General features: G+C 38.0%; 1 protein-coding gene across 3 annotated transcripts in view; it reads right to left on the bottom strand.

The window, feature by feature from the left end:
- The window catches only part of TMEM200A (transmembrane protein 200A), an 85,640-nt gene that overhangs the window by 31,392 nt on the left and 34,590 nt on the right, over positions 1 to 19,658 (bottom strand). The window lies entirely within an intron of this gene.

The raw sequence follows: 19,658 nt of genomic DNA, 5'->3' as shown, positions 1-19,658 counted from the left end.
AATCTCAGAGCTGTGGTGGGGCAGTGATTAGAATGTAGTACTGCAGGGTTAACTCACTGCTCACTAGACGCTGAATGGCTGATGGTTGACTCAGTCTTCCATCATTCTAAAGTCAGAAAAACGAGGACCCAGATTGTTGGGGGCAATATGTTGATTCCGCTTAGAGAGGGCTGTAAAGCACTACAAAGCAGTATACTGTATAAGTAAATGTTATTGCTATTGTGCCATCATGCATTACCAAAGTCAGTCTTCTCTATTTTTGAATGAGCTGTCCATATTACTACAGTGATACCTCATCTTACAAACGCCTCATCATACAAACTTTTCGAGATACAAACCAGGGGTTTAAGATTTTTTTTGCCTCTTCTTACAAACTATTTTCACCTTACAAACCCACTGCCGCTGCTGGGATGCCCCGCCTCCGGACTTCCGTAGCCAGCGAAGCACCCGTTTTTGCGCTACTGGGATTCCCCTGAGGCTCCCCTCCATGGGAAATCCCACCTCCGGAGTTCAAAAATGAGCACTTCGCTGGCAACGGAAGTCCGGAGGTGTGGTTTCCCATGGAGGGGAGTCTCAGTGGAATCCCAGCAGCGCAAAAACGGGCACTTCGGCTGGCAAAAGGGGTGAATTTTGGGCTTGCACGCATTAATCACTTTTCCATTGATTCCTATGGGAAACATTGTTTCGTCTTACAAACTTTTCACCTTAAGAACCTCGTCCCGGAACCAATTAAGTTTGTAAGACAAGGTATCACTGTACTAGAAAAAAGTTTCATATAAAGGAGGCTCAAACACTTATAGTGTTTCTGGGCGAAAAGCAACTATGTTGCTACAAATGCTTCTAATTCTTACACAATTACATTGCTGCCTGAAACAAAATTCAAATAATGCAATTATTAATAGAAAAAATACCTTTCCATGAGAATAATAGCTATGATTAAATGGAAATTAAAATTTAGATTCTACAATCCATGAATAACTAATGAATTTCCTTATTTAAATAATGGATCAACTCTCACAATAAGCATAATGAGGTTTGACATTATAAGAGAGCTGATCACTTTCCCTAATTCATTTGAGCTGACACATGAATATAAAACTTATATTAAATTTCTTTATATTGAAACTTTAAAAGAGCTACAATATAAAACAAGCAAGGAAATTTGGTTCTTTAATTAATCTGAATCTTGTTGAGGAACTGGTAAAACTGCAATGCTTTACAGTTTGATGGGGAATGGTTCAATTTGAAAGCAAATATATATATATCTGTCAAGGCCAGAAATAGTGGAAAGTCTGAAGGGGGAAAAAAACTAAAGATCCCATTCTTCTGATAATCCTAACCAACTTCAGACAGAATGTGACTTTTCTAGGAATCACTTATAGTGATAATCTTTTTTTTAAAGCAAAACCAAAATAATTATCTATCACACCCCATGAAATATTCTTGCATAATATTCTGGCTCATTGACAAACTTTATTTTCCTTGCATTATTCAAATTGGCTCTGGATCATTAATTTCTGGTTAGAAGTCCAAGGCTCTTGCCAATTTAAATCATGAAACTTGGAAAATTACTGAATTTAAAAAGTAATAATATATCCACCTTGTGTTTCTCAGTTACTTGGAGCTATAGTCAATGAATTTTATTAGATCTGGCAACTAAAATTTCTGGGCAAATAAATGCTAGACATGAATCCTAATACCACTAAATTAAACATGAATACAGCCAATGATTTCGTTCTCTCTATTCTTTCCCTAATATTTTAGTTATACCAAATGCCTTAAAAATAATATAATTTAAACAATATTAAATTACACCCAAAAATAAAACTCGCTTGTTTATTAAATACCGGTATATTTATTTTGTACTGATCATTCACTTTGTTATTCAATACACATTCATTCAGTATCAAATTATGCTTGACGCTATTGCTCACTTAATACATTATACATAATTTTAAGTTACTTATTTTTATTTTTACATTTCTTTGGATATACAGAATTATCTTTTCCATACAAAAAAGAAGGCAAGACTTCATACCGCCAATCATTTGCTTATCTTGGAATCTCTCCAATCACTTTACGTCTAACCAAAATACTTAAGTTGATCTGCCTGCTCTTTCCACCCCTATATCACATAACTTGCAATTCAACTCTATTTTCTAGATCCATACTCCAGGCACTATTCTCCTTATATAAAATTATCTACAACTGATTCATATTCTCAGGTAACAAAGCATCATATGCAAACAACCATTCATACTTTCAGATCCCCGCCAATGTACCGTTAATATCAGAATTTCTGTAAATAAATTTTGAAAAATTAATAAGATATCATACATCTATGCCAAACTATACATTAAACACACCATATTTTCTCAAAAATATTCTGTTCCCATTATATCCCACTTTTATTGTATTTTAATAAATACATTTGTAGAGTTGTAGACTTTGAACTCTACAATTATGAAAATATTCTATAATACAATCTTATTCAATTTATTGTATGCTTTTCTTTTAAATTATCAAATTTTCTTTTTCACACTCAGTAATTTCACATTTACTTCTTGAAGTACAGAATGCCGGTCTGTGTAGCTCCAATCTAATATAAAGCTGCAAATTACTTCCTAAATTATTAAATTATTCAGGCAAATATTTCAGTACATCCCATCAAATTCATTGGGAAGTCTTTTTGCATTAGAATTGTAATGCAGAACTGCCAACGAAGTAGGACAAATATTTGGTGCATGAAAAATTAATGAGCTCTATCTACCACAACTTTGGGAAATTCCTGGTTCTTGTACAAGGATTTCTCCAAGTCCAACAATTCAGGAAAATGATTTAAACATGTACAAATAAATGTGAATAGAACTCTTTCCAGATTATCCTGCTCACAGTGAGAATATCAAAAATGTATATGTATAAAGGATATAAAAATAAGCCAAATTTATACAAATTCTGTAATTTCTTTAAAAAATATTGCCATTATTGATTAAGCATGCTTGTGATTCTGTTTGCTGCACAATTATCAAAGATGCTTTTCAATGTTTAATTGTTATGGGTTCACTGGAATTAGTTATTCTTGAAGAAAGCAGAACAAAAGCAATTTCTGACTGTGTTTTGCTGATAGTAGAAAAGACATTACTTAAACCCCATTATTTTAACAAGTTTAACCTCCTCGTTATAAAATATTTTGTGTTCAGGTAACTGATTCTTTGTATTATTACTGGGTAGAGAAATACAGTGGTACCTCGAGATACGAGTTTAATTCGTTCCGGACCTGGGCTCTTAAGTCGAGCAGCTCTTATCTCGAACGACTTTTCCCCATAGGAATTAATGTAAATAATTTTAATTGGTTCCAGCCCTCAAAAAACTCACAAAGTTAGTCTAAATGATGCAGAAAGACATGTTTTTAATGAAGAAATGTATATGTACATATAAATGAATAATGAAGTTTCTTTCACTTAACTTGTAAACTTTCTTAAACTTTTAAATTTACATATGTTCAACTTCTCTGCCACCCAATCCTGTAGGACAGAGGTCCCCAACCCTTTTTGCACCAGGGACCGGCTTTAAGCGATCAAGAGAGGAATGGGTGAATGAATGGACGGAGGGTGGGAAGGAAGGAAGGAAAGAGGGAAGGGACAGGAACAGAGGAAGGAAGCAAGGAAACTTATGAAAGGGGAGAGTAAGAGAGGAATGAGTGAAGGGAGGGAGGGAGGGAAGAAGGTGGGAAGGAGAAAGAAAAGAAGAAATAGAGGAAGGGAAGATAAAAGAGAGAAAGAAAAAGAGCAAGAAAGAAAGAAAGAAAGAAAGAAAGAAAGAAAGAAAGGGGGAAGGGACAGGAACAGAGGAAGGAAGCAAGGAAACTTATGAAAGGGGAGAGTAAGAGAGGAATGAGTGAAGGGAGGGAGGGAGGGAAGAAGGTGGGAAGGAGAAAGAAAAGAAGAAATAGAGGAAGGGAAGGTAAAAGAGAGAAAGAAAAAGAGCAAGAAAGAAAGCTGCAAGCACCCCCCCGAGCCCCCCAGGCCGGCTGCAACCTTTTAAAACACGCGCGCCGCTTCGCAGCTGTCTCCTGAAGCCGAACGCGGAAGTTAGCGTTTGGCTTCAGGAGACAGCTCCTTGGCGCTTGTATCTCGAATTTGGGCTTATTTATTTATTTATTTATTACTTAGATTTGTATGCCGCCCCTCTCCGAAGACTTGGCTTGTTTCCTTTGGAAAGTTTACATGTATGTGTTGCCACAAGACAAAAGATAAACGGAGCTGCTTCCACTTAAAATGTTCATTTCTTCACTTATGCCACACTGGAAATACAAGCTTCTGAGAACCTAGAAATCCTTACAATAATAAATTATGTATGTGTTTTTTTATAAAACCCTCAACCTACTCTTACTTATTATAAAATTACGATTAGAGGCCTTGGATTATGCTTCTTGGTCTAGTTATCATCCTTTATTTTAATTAACATAGCAACCAGTGGTAATAGAGATTTATTCTAGAGACATGTGAACTTGAACATTAAGATCTATCCTGAAATCCATTAATAAATCATTCTAAATTAAATCATTCCAATACCAGCACTCTGAAATTATATTATGGATGAAGGATGTCTGGGATCCTGTCTCAAACTGGTCTTTAACTTTGCTCCTGTGGAGCATGAAATACTGAGCTATTTCATGCTTTTGCCTTGGAAACCAGACATCTATACCACCTTTTTTTGTGGTGCCTGGAGTCCCCTGTAAAACACTGTTGTCCTTTTGCCAAAACAAAACATACAAACCGCAGGTCTCATCTATTTAAACCTGCCTCCTTGAAATATCAAAACTGGTGGAGGAAAAATCACTCGTTTTAAAGTACTACCCATGACAGCCATCACCATGCCATAAAATATGACATGCTGTCCCAATTACTAAAAAAACATACAGGTTATTCAAGAACCAGACTATAGTACATTATATATCAAACCATAGTTTGAAATATCTGACTTGCATTGAGAATGAACACCATTTCTGACTCTATAGTAGCTTGCAATTTGTGATTCATCAAGCCAAATACCTCCTACTCATCATATATTGTAGTTGATAGATTAGAGTTTTGCAGTTCTAGTCAGGCAGAAAATTCACTATACATCTGAAAATACATCTCTCCTTGAAAGGGCTACTGATAACTTCCTGTTTTGCTCAGAATTGAAAACTGCACTGGACAATTTAAACAGGCTCAGATTTCTTCTCAGCTATTAATAAGACATAAATGTGGCCAAGAGTAATATCATCAGTGAAAATGATCAAGTTGCCATCATTTTCTCTGTTCATTCCTAGGATTTAATCAGCATAGAGAGAATTCATCAATGTAGTAGCATGTCCCAATTGATTCAACATACAAAGGAATCTCAAAGAGTCTCAAACATAGACCAGAGCCAAAACCTGCTTAGCTCCAGTTAATTCAGTGGAATCAAGCTTTTTCTCACCATATCTAGAAACTACAGATGCATTGATATATAACTTGATAATTTTCAATAGCAACATCATATGCATTTCATAGATGAGTCAATATTGTACATAATTGGTCAAGAAAATGGAGATTCTTCTTCTAATCATTGAAATTTCCTGGGATCAGATATTCTTCTTCAGCCTAAACTATATGCTCCAAAAATAAACTAGATAAGCCCTTTTACACATTGTGTATAATTCCTTAAAGGTTAATTGTTAAATGTGCTTTAAGCAAATTTAGATGGATTCTCTTAAGAATAGGATGCTTGCTAATTCACTTCTATTACTTATAAGCAAAATTCTCAACAAACAGTAGATTGTAGCAAAAAATTACTTTCCATGTATCTTTTTGTGCCTAGATTCTTGAATTCCAGATATGGTAGTATTAATTACAAGTTCAAGGCTTAAATGAGAAAATGGAAGATCAGTATTTGGGTCTGAGAGTATATATCAATGCTCTTTTGTGGCTTTCACAAATGAAGCCAAGGATAGATCTCAGGATCCAATCTGGGACAGTCATCAGAACCAGCTTTGCTGGAGTCTACCCTCAGGGAACTTCTCCCTCACCAGAATGTTTTTGTTTTATCTCTAACTGGTTGTCCAACTGCTCAACTTATTGTAAAAGTTGTTCTGGCTATGCCATCTGTTCTAAAAGATTTATTTCTCTAAAGAAATCCTTTAGAAATCGTTTGCAGTTCTCTAGCTACAGAAAAATATATTTATTCCCTCACTTCTGTGCACAATTCCCTACTTTCCATCTTGAAAAAAATCTGTATTTTTCCTACATTCCTTTCCGATCAGGTCAAACATTAAGAAAAATTCTGCTGCTGTCTAGAGTGACATTCCTTTGCACTTGCATAGCAGTTAAGTAATAATTGCTTTTATAAACTGACAAACAAGAAAAGGACATCAGTAGAGACTTAAAAAAGCAGAGTTGGAAGATAAAAGGACAGACTGCCAATAAACAAGAAAGTGCAAATCTGTTTTCAAAACAGAAAAGTTCTACTTTAACAGAAAAATACCTTGAGTTTTCACAACATATACAGACAAGCCCTAGTTTGTCTAGTCACCATAGAGTGCCTTAAATCAATTTACCAGGAAGTTTAAATAATGGGATCTTGCATTAAGATCAGGCTGAAAATGGTTTCCATGCAGCAGCTGCATCTCTGTTAATACAGATGTCTTGTTGCATAATTAAACTGCAAAGTATATCTCCTTCTGTTCTCAAAGTCATAGGATCTTAAATCAAAACCAGTGGCAAGAGCAACCAGCTATCTTCAGGAATGCAGTACTTTGTCATTTGTTCTAACCCCTCGGTATACACTATTTGACACAACAGTTAATTCAGTCCAATGGCAGGAGTGACTTGTTACATACATCAAGTGTCCCAGCCTCAACCAGTCTGAAAAAAGCCAGTTTGGTATAGCGGTTAAGATGCTGGCCTAAAAACCAGTAATCTGTGACTTCAAATAGAATATAATGGGATAGGAGTAGGAGTAGGAAGGAATAGAATAGAATAGAATAGAATACTTTATTAGCCAAGTGTGATCAGACAAACAAGGAATTTGTCTTCAGTGCATAAGTTCTCAGTGTACATTACATAAGAACATAAGAAGAGCCATGCTGAATGAGGCCAATAATAGAAACTAATAGAAAATAGAATATAATGGGATAGGAGTAGGAGTAGGAAGGAATAGAATAGAATAGAATAGAATACTTTATTAGCCAAGTGTGATCAGACAAACAAGGAATTTGTCTTCAGTGCATAAGTTCTCAGTGTACATTTCATAAGAACATAAGAAGAGCCATGCTGAATCAGGCCAAAGCCCATCGAGTCCAGCATTCTGTGTCACACAGTGGCCCACCAATTGTCCATGGGGCTCTTGAGCAGAAAGAGAAGCCAAGAACCTCCCTTTCCCTTGTCCCCCAACAAATGGTACTCAAGGGAATCCTGCCTGCCTCAACCAACATAGAGGCGGCACATGGACATCCGTTTCAATAACCACCGATACACTTGGCATCCATGAATCTCTCTAATCCTGCCTTGAAGCTATCAAGGCTGACAGCTGTCACGACCTCTAAACCAACGACCCTCTGGGTGAAGAAATATTTCCTTTGATTTGTCCTCACTTTCTTACCTATGAGCTTTAGGAAGTGCCCCCTCGTCCTAGTATTGAGTGATAGAGAAAATATTTTTTCTCTATCCACCTTTTTTATCTCATGCATGATTTTATACACTTCGATCAAGTCACCCCTTAAACACCGTCTTTCAAGGCTGAAGTGACCAAGGCGTTGCAACATGGTATCATAAGGGAGGTGCTCCATTTCCTTTATCATTCTTGCTGCCCATTTTTGCACATTTTCCAGTTGAATTATATCCTTCTTGAAGTGCGGTGACCAGAACTGTACACAGTACTCCAAGTGTGGTCTCACCATCGATTTGTGCAGAGGCAATACAACACTTACCGACTTATTTTTGATTTCCTTCCTAATCATGCCAAGCATGGAATTTGCTTTTTTTACTGCTGCTGCGCACTGGGTTGACATCTTCATTGAGCTGTCCACCAAAACCCCAAGATCCCTTTCTTGGGTTGTCTCATCAAGAATCGTAAGATACAACACTTAGTCATAGGATAATAAACAAAGATCTGGGACTAGCTCTCCCAAAAGGAAGAGTGAACTTTCTACTTTGTGGAGTGTCTCTTTTGAGACTACTCAGCAGCACCTTCCTTGCCTGACTGCTGCAGAGAGCAATCTATGTGTCATATGGAAAATGAGGCAGCAGGTGGTTTATTGTTCAGTCAAGCAGGCACCCTGGAAAATTGTGGAAGCAGCTGGCATCTCTGGAGAGCTTCCCACTTTCCTATCTCCTTTAAAGAATAATCATCAGGTCCAAAAACCTCACTTTGAGGGCTCCTTCCTCAGAGTAAAGTATTATTAGCAAGATGGACACACAGGTAGTTTCACAGCATAAGTTGTTTCCACAGATGAATGTATCTTTTCTTTTATATACACTGAGATCATATGCACCAAGACAAATTCCCTGTGTGTCCAATCACACTTGGCCAGCAAAGATTTCTATTCTATTCTATTCTATTCCATTCCATTCCATTCCATTGACACTTGAGCTACAACTAAACTTGAATTAAATTTCATATAGATGTAAAGCAAGTAGGATGCTTGGCTGCATAGCTAGAGGTATAACAAGCAGGAAGAGGGAGATTATGAGATTATAGAGGTCGACCCCGAGGTTTCTCCCTTGTGGGGTGCCTCAGGGGTCGGTCCTCTCCCCCCTGCTATTTAATATCTACATGAAACCGCTGGGCGAGATCATCCAAGGGCATGGGGTGAGGTATCATCAATATGCCGATGATACCCAGTTGTACATCTCCACCCCATGTCCAGTCAACGAAGCTGTGGAAGTGATGTGCCGGTGCCTGGAGGCTGTTGGGGCCTGGATGGGTGTCAACAAACTCAAACTCAACCCAGACAAGACGGAGTGGCTGTGGGTTTTGCCTCCCAAGGACAATTCTATCTGTCCGTCCATTACCCTGGGGGGGAATTATTGACCCCCTCAGAGAGGGTCCGCAACTTGGGCGTTCTCCTCGATCCACAGCTCACATTAGAAAAACACCTTTCAGCTGTGGTGAGGGGGGCGTTTGCCCAGGTTCGCCTGGTGCGCCAGTTGCGGCCCTATTTGGACCGGGAGTCATTGCTCACAGTCACTCATGCCCTCATCACCTCGAGGCTCGACTACTGTAACGCTCTCTACATGGGGCTACCTTTGAAAAGTGTTCAGAAACTTCAGATCGTGCAGAATGCAGCTGCGAGAGCAATTATGGGCTTCTCCAAGTATGCCCATATCACTCCAACACTCCACAGTCTGCATTGGTTGCCGATCAGTTTCCGGTCACAATTCAAAGTGTTGGTTATGACCTATAAAGCCCTTCATGGCACCGGACCAGAATATCTTCGGGACCGCCTCCTGCCGTATGAATCTCAGCGACCGGCTAGGTCCCACAGAGTTGGCCTTCTCCGGGTCCCGTCGACTAAACAATGTCGTCTGGCGGGACCCAGAGGAAGAGCCTTCTCTGTGGGGGCCCCGACCCTCTGGAACCAGCTCCCCCCTGAGATTAGGATTGCCCCCACCCACCCTGCCTTTCGTAAACTCCTTAAAACCCACCTCTGCCGTCAGGCATGGGGGAACTAAAACACCTCCCCCTTGCCCATGTTGTTTTGTTTTGTGTGCCTGTTTTTTATATATACTGTTTTTATGAGATTACTAATTTTAAATTGTAATTAGATTGGTGGGCATTGGATTTGGTATTATGTACTGTGCTGTTTTTTATTATTGTTGTGAGCTGCCCCGAGTTTGCGGAGAGGGGCGGCATATAAATCCAATAAATCTAATCTAATCACTATATAGGGTGCTGGTGAGACCACATTTGGAATACTGTGTTCAGTTCTGGAGACCTCACCTACAAAAAGATATTGACAAAATTGAACGGGTCCAAAGATGGGCTTCAAGAATGGTGGAAGGTCTTAAGCATAAAACGTATCAGGAAAGACTTACTGAACTCAATCTGTATAGTCTGGAGGACAGAAGGAAAAGGGGGGACATGATCGAAACATTTAAATATATTAAAGGGTTAAATAAGGTTCAGGAGGGAAGTGTTTTTAATAGGAAAGTGAACACAAGAACAAGGGGATACAATCTGAAAGATCAAAACCAACGTGAGAAAATATTATTTTACTGAAAGAGTAGTAGATCCTTGGAACAAACTTCCAGCAGACATGGTAGGTAAATCCACAGTAACTGAATTTAAACATGCCTGGGATAAACATATATCCATCCTAAGATAAAATACAGAAAATAGTATAAGGGCAGACTAGATGGATCATGAGGTCTTTTTCTGCCGTCAGTCTTCTATGTTTCTATGTTTCTAACTCAATGGTGGGGGAGGTAAAACGTATTTACCTTTCTCTTCTGTTTATTACTAAGCATTTGGCACACAAAGATTATTTTTAAAATAGAAATGCCCTTCAGTACCTTGTTTCTCTTTTTAAACAGTACCTCATGTCAATTTGTATTATTAGCTCACAGAAAGAGAGAAGTTATAAACTGAAAGGAACTGGAATTATTAGTGCAAGTAGAATGTCTTATATGAATAAATTTGAATAAACCTGAATTAAATTTCATATAGATGTAAGATGTGTCACTTTATTTTACTTTTGTATGTTAATTTTCCCTCACACACAAAAGGGAAATCAGAATATGGATTCATGTCTTCAGAGAACAACTAAGAATCTCTCATCTAATTAAATATGATATACATGATCAGAGCTTTTCCTGTAATTTAATCATCATGTCTCAAATGAATTAGGGATGTTCAAATATGATGCTAAACCACAGCCTAGCATTACGTTTAGAAATGGTACCAATCTAGTTCGTACTAACCTCTATTCAATTCCACCTTCCTAAAGAAATAGATGAATAAACCAGGATTTGGTTTCAATTTCCAACTTGCAATAGCAAATGAACCAAGAGCTATTGTTTAAAATAAGTGATATTTTCTGAAATAAACCTGCAAACCTGGCTTCTATAACAATTCATTGGAATTTATTTTAAACCTCTAATAAACCAGAAAAATAAGAAGAAATATAGTTTTACTAATCAAGCTTCAGACAGGTTTTAACACACGGTAGAAGTAAAGTTCAGTGCAAAGTTGATTTAAAATACTCTGGTTTGTTCTGTAATTAGGGAGCCCCAATTTCTAATTCTTATATCAATACATAACAGTGGCTTTCACTTAATGATCACATATTTGCTTAACAACCATAATGTTTCAATTAACAATTGACACACAAACAAACACACACACACACAAAATGTTATAAAATTGGGTCTGGTCTGGTGCCTCGATTTATGACCAAAATGACTTATAACCAAAAATCCAGTTCCAACTGCAGTCATAAATTAATCTGTATGTTTTGACAAGTGGTTATAAAATATCTCAGCTTAGTAAAATGAAATACTGTATGTTGAGTTGAATATGGTCACTAAATCTTATTGGATTACACACTGAATACATGCTGAATAGGATTATAGGATTCACATTTTAAAAATGATTATGAAGTAGTACTTTAGACTTTGCATGACACTTCAATAAAGCAACTCATCTCTTTACTGGCTTCCTCATAAGCTTGAAAAAAGGATGAATTGGTTTAATGGCAGAGAGTTGCTGTGCTTATATGTTGCCCAAAGCATTTCTTCCAAAGCATTTCTGAATTATGAACAGCCTTAATATTAAGATTCTCAAACACCTATGATTCTGTAGTAACGACTGGACAAAAAATATCAAGTCACTTTTAACTCAAGAAACAGGATTTGCATCCAGGCCATTTTACATTTTATGCTGCAACCAGGTTTGCTTCAAGTAAAGCAAAATAATACTATTATGAGGGGTCCTTGGCGCTCTCTAAGCTTGCTTGTTTTCTTGCAGACGTTTCATTACACAAACTAGATAACATCATCAGTGTTAGCGCTAACACTGCTGATGTTATCCAGTTTGGGTAATAAAACGTATACAAGAAAACAAGCTCAGAGAGCACAAAGGATCCTTCATTTCAACCCTGAGCTACAAACATTATTTATTGGTAATATCATTGTGTAAAGTAAAATATGAACAGCAGATATATGCCCTGAATATACACCATCATACACCTGCCATCTCATTTAGATCAAAATTCCCAGACATATGTAATGGGAATTTGAAAAAAAAAACAACTTATTTTCCTACTTCTATCCATATACCTGTGAAATATTGTAAGTGGGGAGGTACTAAAGGTAGGGGAGGGGAGAGACTGTTGTGGTTCCGTCTGAGGCCCCTCAGGGAATGGCTGATCTTCTGTCGGTTTCCAGCTCGAGAGGCTGAGGAACAGGAGGTGCAGGCAGACGAGGAGGAGGAATCCCAGGCTGAAGAAGAGGGAGGACAGCCAGAGTCCCCCCAGAGGGAGCTCTCCCCAGCAAGCAGCCTGGATTCCTTAGAGGAAAATGCACAGGCCATAATTGATCTGCGACAGAGAAGAGCTACTCAGAGAAGGGATCAATTGGCTAAGTACTTTCAGCATTAAAGAGGCAACAGTTGGGTTTGGGTGTGGTGCTCTTTGGAAAGGCTAAAAGGCAGACCCACCCTTCCTGGCTTGTGGAGTTTTATCTTTGAGAGTTTTGGGACCTGGCTGTGAACTTTGGCGTCTTGGAATCCTGGTTTGTGCCTTTGACTACTGTAACCTTGGGGTGGGTGTGCCAGCAAGAAGCTTGCTGTATTGTCTGGACATTAAGACTCTGCTGTAAAGTATTATAGCCTGTCTGTTGGGAAGAACAGGTTTTCCTCTGTGTTTATTTTTTCCAGCTATAAAGTACTTTTGGCTTTTACCAGAGTGTCTGGCTGTTTTTTCCAGTTGGTGTTGAGGTCTGGGGGAACCCAGACAGAACAGAGACAGACAGAGACAGACAGATAAAAATCTCTCTAGAAATAGAAAGATGTACACACAGCAATGTGAGTGTGTGTGCATTTGTTTATCCTGCTGTGTCTACCTTCAGGTCCTGCTATTGTGCTTCATAAAGAGTAGGGATGTCCTTGGGATGAGCAAAGAATGTAGGGACTATACATCAATAATATTTTACACTCCTATTACTTTTTTTTTAACCTTGATTTCTGATTGTGTGTGTGCGTGTTTACTGTTACATGTTTCTTTGTTGCGTTTTTAACTTTTGTTAGCTGCCAATTCTCTTGAATTTGAGATGATCACATAAATAAAAGAAAAAAATTAAAAAATTAAACATTTCATCTAGGTTTTATCTTTCCAGTTAAAGCGAACAGGCACATATATTAGACAGAAGCAATTCTGGAGATGGATGTTCATTTTACAGCCTCCTGCAAAAACATACCTTGGAAGTGCCACCTGCAGTTCTCAAAAGCTCAATTTTTGGCTGTGATGACCTCTTGCAACCTCTGCCAGCAGAAATAGAGCTCAAGAGAGCCACACGCAGCCCTCCCAAGCTCCATTTTCACTGGCAGAGGCACTGCAGGCCAATACTTTGCTATTTTCAGAGTGGCTCTGCAGGCCAGATTTTGGCAATCCGAGGGCAAGATCCGGTCCCTAGGCCTTGAGTTTGACATCCCTGATATAATTGGCAAAATAATGGCACTGCAGGCCAATACTTTGGAGGATGGGCCCCTCAGATCAAATGGGACTTCAGGACATGCTACTGAGGAAGAGCTGAAGAACCTTCAGTGTGTTTATGATATGGTTAGATTGAAATAGGGTTTGAAAAGATTGAAATGGCCAGATTAATAATAATTAATAATAATTTATTAGATTTGTATGCCGCCCCTATCCGAGGATTCGGAGATTGAAATGGTGTTTATGATACAGCTAGGTTGAAAGCTTTGAAACATCTACTTTTCTGCCATGCAGCAAAATATAATCCAGTTGTACAAAGAATTATAGTGGAAACACAAAATGTAAAAAGTATAAATACAGGAAAACTCAACTCAGCAAAAGATAAAGTTAATCAGCTACATACAGATATCTGCATGTTGAAATTGACTGGAATTGAACACTTTCAAATACTATTTGTTATTCAAGACCCTAAAATAAAGCAAGAATAATGTTGCTTTCATTGTCAAAGAGGATATACCCAAAGATAGTACTTTGGTACAATGCAATCAATGACTGAATAATATCAATGCATAACAACTGGCTTTATAATCCTTTAACATAACGGCTACCCAAATTTATGTTCCAATTACTGAGGCAGAATAAGTTGCTGAGCTTTACCATAAAGTTCTACCTGAAATTGATAGAACATTAAGTGAAGACCTAAATCTTTTGAGAAATGTAGTGCTAGTAAAGGAGAAAGGAAAAAGAAAATAACTACAGTTAGAACTTAATTTACTTGTACTTATACTTATTGTATTTAGCTGCCCTGAGTCTTCGGAGAGGGGCGGCATACAAACAAACAAACAAACAAACAAACAAATTTATTTTTATTCTTGTGAACTGTCCTGAGTCCGCAAGGAGAAGAGCGGCCTATAAAATCTATCTATCTATCTACCTATCTACCTACCTATCTATCTATCTATCTATCTATCTATCTATCTATCTATCTATCTTTCTATCTATCTATCTATCTATCTATCTATCCTCTCTCTCTCTCTCTCTTAACTACAGCTCAAATTAACAATGGCCTTGGAACGGGTCTTTTACTACTTCTAACCATTACAAAACATTGCACCATCTTCCACAGTCATATGATTGTGATCTGGGTGTTTATGACCAGTTGCCAAGTATCCCATCATCATATGAGGAACATTTGCAACCTTCCTCACCAGCTTCTCAAAAAAATTCCATGGGTAGACAATGTAAAGCAATTGGCAATATAACGCCTGGGGACAGATCAGATAGGACTTAATAACATGCTATTGGGGAAGAACTGAGAATTTTCAGAGTGTTTAATGATGTGGCTAGATTGAAATGATGATAATGCTTTCTGCTTGGACTTCAGCAATGGAATTTATAAGATGTCCCTGTGGGATTCAGAATGTTGCCCTAGATAGGCTTTTTCCCCCCAGTGGGGCATGTTTTGGAGGTTCTTGGTGCCAAGTCTGTTTGTGGGGAATGGAGCTCATGGAGTAGTGATGGCTCCAGAAAAAATACAGCAGAGCAACAGGGAGCCCAAGAGAAAAATGTTGGCAATGTTTACTTTCTCCTCCTTCCTTCCATTTTTTGCTTTTCAAGCTGGTCTCCTTCCCTCTCTGGCTGGTCTCCTTCCCTCTCCTGCTTTTTTCTGCTCTTCACACTTACTCTCAAACTCATACCTGTTTTACATGCACTAACACACATGTACACTCTCCTCTCTATTTCTGCCTCCCCCCCTCACGCACACATATATACACACTTACCTCCTGGCCTGAGTGACCTTTTCCTTAGCTCCTTCTCTTACTGTCAACTCATTTCCATCCTTCCATTGGCACATTGATTTGCCTCCTCATCTCCCTCTTTTTGCTATCTCTCACTCACCCCTTTTCCCTTCCCCTCTTTCCCTTCTTCCCTCATCTTTCTCTTTCTCCACCATCCGACACTGTGCACCTATTTATCTTATACCCCTTTCACATCCTCAATGCACCAAGTGATGAATGGCTGCAGGAACAGCATCAAATAGGAGAAATTCGTGCAGCCAGCTCACCTTGGGAAAATGCAACAATTCAATTTAAGCATTTAAAATAATTTTTAAAATATTTTAATTGTTGTCATTCACATCTCCTTACATCTCTCTTTTTGAATGTTTTCCATTAATGGTTCTGTTCCACCATTTCTTTGATGTTAGTGTAACTTTTATCCTGCATTGAGTTATATACAGAGTTGGCCATGGCAAACTGGACAAAGAAAGTTGAGTTGGCCATGGCAAGTTTTCCTAGAGACACACCAGACTGCTTCCATTTTGCTACTATTGCCCCTTTGCCCCTTTTTTGGACAGTTTTTGTGGTGAATTTACATGTGTCTTTAGCCACATGTCTCAGAAACGTTTGCCAGATATGTTGGGCCCAAAAATGATGCAAAGGAGAGCTGGAGATATCAATGAGCTTGAGATATCAGTGAGTGAAGAGCCACTTCTGTGTGATCTCCACCCTCTCTCCAAATGCACCCCATGCTCCTTACCTGTGGCTATCCGCTAAACAACCACAAGTGGGAGTGCTTGGATTGTGGTCATTGAGAAAAGCAGTCACATGCTTTCTCACTTAACTAAACCTTTACTCAATGACTGAGATTCTGGTTCCAATTGTAGTCGTAAATCAAAGACTACCTGGTAATGCAAGGTAGATGGACTTAATTACAGAAGTGGTGCATGCAACTCCTGGAAGTATCGAAAGGCTAGGTCAGTGCTAGATCATCCTGGTGAAAATCCTTCTATTTGTCTTGAAGAGCCAACATCAACTTGATGGTACATAATTAATCAATTAATCATACTCTGAGTCTTTACAGTCATATGATATCAAAAGCTATTGCATGTAGTCATGGAAAATCCCATCCACAGATAAGTAATCCTTACATTTTTAACCAACACACCATGAAAAATATACCACCCAATAAACCTGACCCTCCAAATTTTCTTGTTTCTTCAATATATTCTAAAGGACTTATTTTGTTTTCCTATTTTGTATGTTGTTTTCCAGAACCAATTCTGATTTAAATTTGAACAACTGACTTATCTACAGGAGGCACATTTTAATGATATTTTGGTTAAACATTTGAAGGTTACTTTAGAAACGTATAACATATTCACAATTCAGCCCATCTATTCAGCCCATCTATTTACGATTCAGCCTATCTGCAAATAAGCTGAACCCAAATTTTTGGGTTTGTATTAGATCCTAAATTTTTTGGCATATCTATAATTTGAAAAGATAGTGATTCCCGTGACATTAAACAAGTAGTTGACAAAGGCTAAGGATCAGTAGCAATTGAAACACCTGGATACTGTATATGATGTTTACACTGCAACATAATTATGTTATTCTAATGATATTAGAACATGGCTGTTGCTTATAAGGTTCTCTATTAATATTATACTTTCCTCTAACTATTCCATTGGTTACTGTGGCAGTTGCTCCCATGAATTGCTCCCCTGTAAAGATTACACCTCTTAAGCAGCAATCCAACCATATGGGATTCAAGGGGAGTTATATTATTTAACATGGATTTCTTCGCACGGTGGGGCCACCATTCTTTTTAGGAATTAACTAATGCAAAGATTAATTATCTGTCAGTTTTTATTTCCCTACTCAGATAATTTCTTAATTAATTCTTCAAAGTTGTCATAAGTTTAATTAAAAAGTTTTGATTGTAGGAAACATATTGAAAAATTATCATGCTTCTCATCATATGATATTAACTGTTAAAGTTAATTGTGGTACAAAGCAGAACATTGTTAAAGGAATGTGCTCAAGTTCCCATCTCTTCTGTATACATTTTAACTGTGAAATAAAAGGATTCATTTAATATGGCCTTTAAAAACTTTCGATTATTAACGGGATGTTCACTCAGCTATCTTTTGAATAATGCAACATATGCTTTACAATGGTTATGAGACCCTGACCATTTTTCAGAAAATTATAATGATGTAGTTTTGTCAATTATTTTCAGGTTTTTATGGAGAAAAAAGACTTCTGACATTGACATTGTCTTTCCATCACAATTATATGATTCACTCTTTATGTGAAAGCTGAAGTACATCTTTCCTTTTACACAAGAAATAATATCAACCATAATTACTATGCTTGCTACATATCATGGCAATATTAAAACAGCAATGAATTAGAATGACATATAAAAACAACTACCTGACAAAGTTATATTGTATTATATAACTTATTTGGACTAGTGGGTCCATTTTAAAGACCCTGTAGTTAAATAATATAAAAAGAAGTACAAAACATATTCTGCAAATAGCATCACTTTTTATTCTACGATAAGAGATACTTTTGAATTAATAGAAGTTGAACATTTTATATTTGTAAGTATATATTTTATGTTTCTTTTTGTATCTTTTAACTACAACACTTTGAAAAAGAAACCACATTTCCAAAATGTGCTGGTTAATACAATAAAACTTCATTCTGTTCTGTGCCTTACTACACCACAACTTAGTGCATCCTAATCTACAAAATGCAACAGTGCCCATTATTTATATATAAGAAATTAAGTGTTATAAATGTATTCATGAGATAAGAGTACCATGAGTTACACTGGGCCAAGACAAGAGTGATTGGTTCAGAATCTTCCAGTAAGAGTCCATATTTTAAGATGTACATGTGCATGGGGATGATGCGCGTGGGAGACATTGCATTATGAGTGTGGGGATGCATGCATGCTACCACCCCATGCTGCCCCCCCCCCGCTTTTGGCACACAATGACAAAAGGTTTCACCATCACTGTCTTTGACCACACCTGACAATCCAAAGACAGATTAAAGTCTTCCAAGCTTTCAGACTCATACTGAAGCCCATCTTCAGGGAACTTCTCTCTTTCCAGGCTGACATTCTAGAGCAGTGATAGTGAACCTTTTTTTTCCTTGGGTACCGAAAGAGAGTGGGCTTGCGCTATTGTGTATGCACAAGTGCCCACGCTCATAATTCAATGCTTGAAGAGAGCAAAGACAGCATCCCCTATCCCCCCCTGGAGGGCCTCTGGAGGCCGGAAATGACCTGTTTCCCAACTTCTGGTGGGCCCAATAGGCTTGTTTTGCCCCCCCCCCAGTCTCCAAAGGCTTCCCTAGAGCCGGGGTCAGGTAAAAATGCCCTCCCCCATCCCCCCGGAGGCTTTCTGGAAGCCAAAACCGCCTTCCCAGAGCCTCTGTGTGAGCCAAAAATCAGCTGGCCGGCACAGACATGCATGTTGGAGCTAAGCTAGGACAACAAGTTGCGTGCCAGCAGATATGGCTCCGCGTGCCACCTGTGGCACCCGTGCCATAGGTTCGCCATTACTGTTCTAGAGGGAGACAAATTACCTGAGGATAGGCTCCAGTACAAGTCCAAAAACTCAAAAGACTAAACCTTTGGTCCCAGTGACTGACTCACATTGAAACTTACCACATTACCCTGGGACATGTATATCAGTCTTCATTCAACAGGTTAAAGGCTATAAAGTAACTTTGTAGGATGAGATATCTAAAAACATGCTGTGCTTCCACATTTCAGGATGCAAAATTAGAGTATCATCAAAAGTCAAGGTAGCATGCTAAACAAAATTCAGATGGAGATGCTGGGAGTCAGATCATAAATGTAATAAATTATTATTATTGCAATATTATAATAATAAACATGTATTATTATTACCATAACCTTCACTAGCTTAACAAATTTGGTTACGATTTTTTAAGGTTGTCTTCATAAAACTCACATTGAATTACGTTCTTGTATATGTTTTTACTTCTATCAAGAATTTAAGATAAGAAAGGAGGATGAGTCATTTTGCCAAAGTACATTCAGCCATATGCAGAAAAAAAAATAGTACTAATTTACTAATTTTTATGTTGCATGCAATCTTATTTTAATTCCTGTTGGTTCCACATTGAGCTGGAAAAAAAAAATCCTATCCAAAACG

This window comes from Erythrolamprus reginae, chromosome 1 (genome assembly GCF_031021105.1).
Source record: "Erythrolamprus reginae isolate rEryReg1 chromosome 1, rEryReg1.hap1, whole genome shotgun sequence".
Taxonomy (NCBI): domain Eukaryota; kingdom Metazoa; phylum Chordata; class Lepidosauria; order Squamata; family Dipsadidae; genus Erythrolamprus; species Erythrolamprus reginae.
The sequence above is the reverse complement of the archived record's forward strand: the minus strand, read 5'-3'. Positions and strand labels throughout refer to the sequence as shown.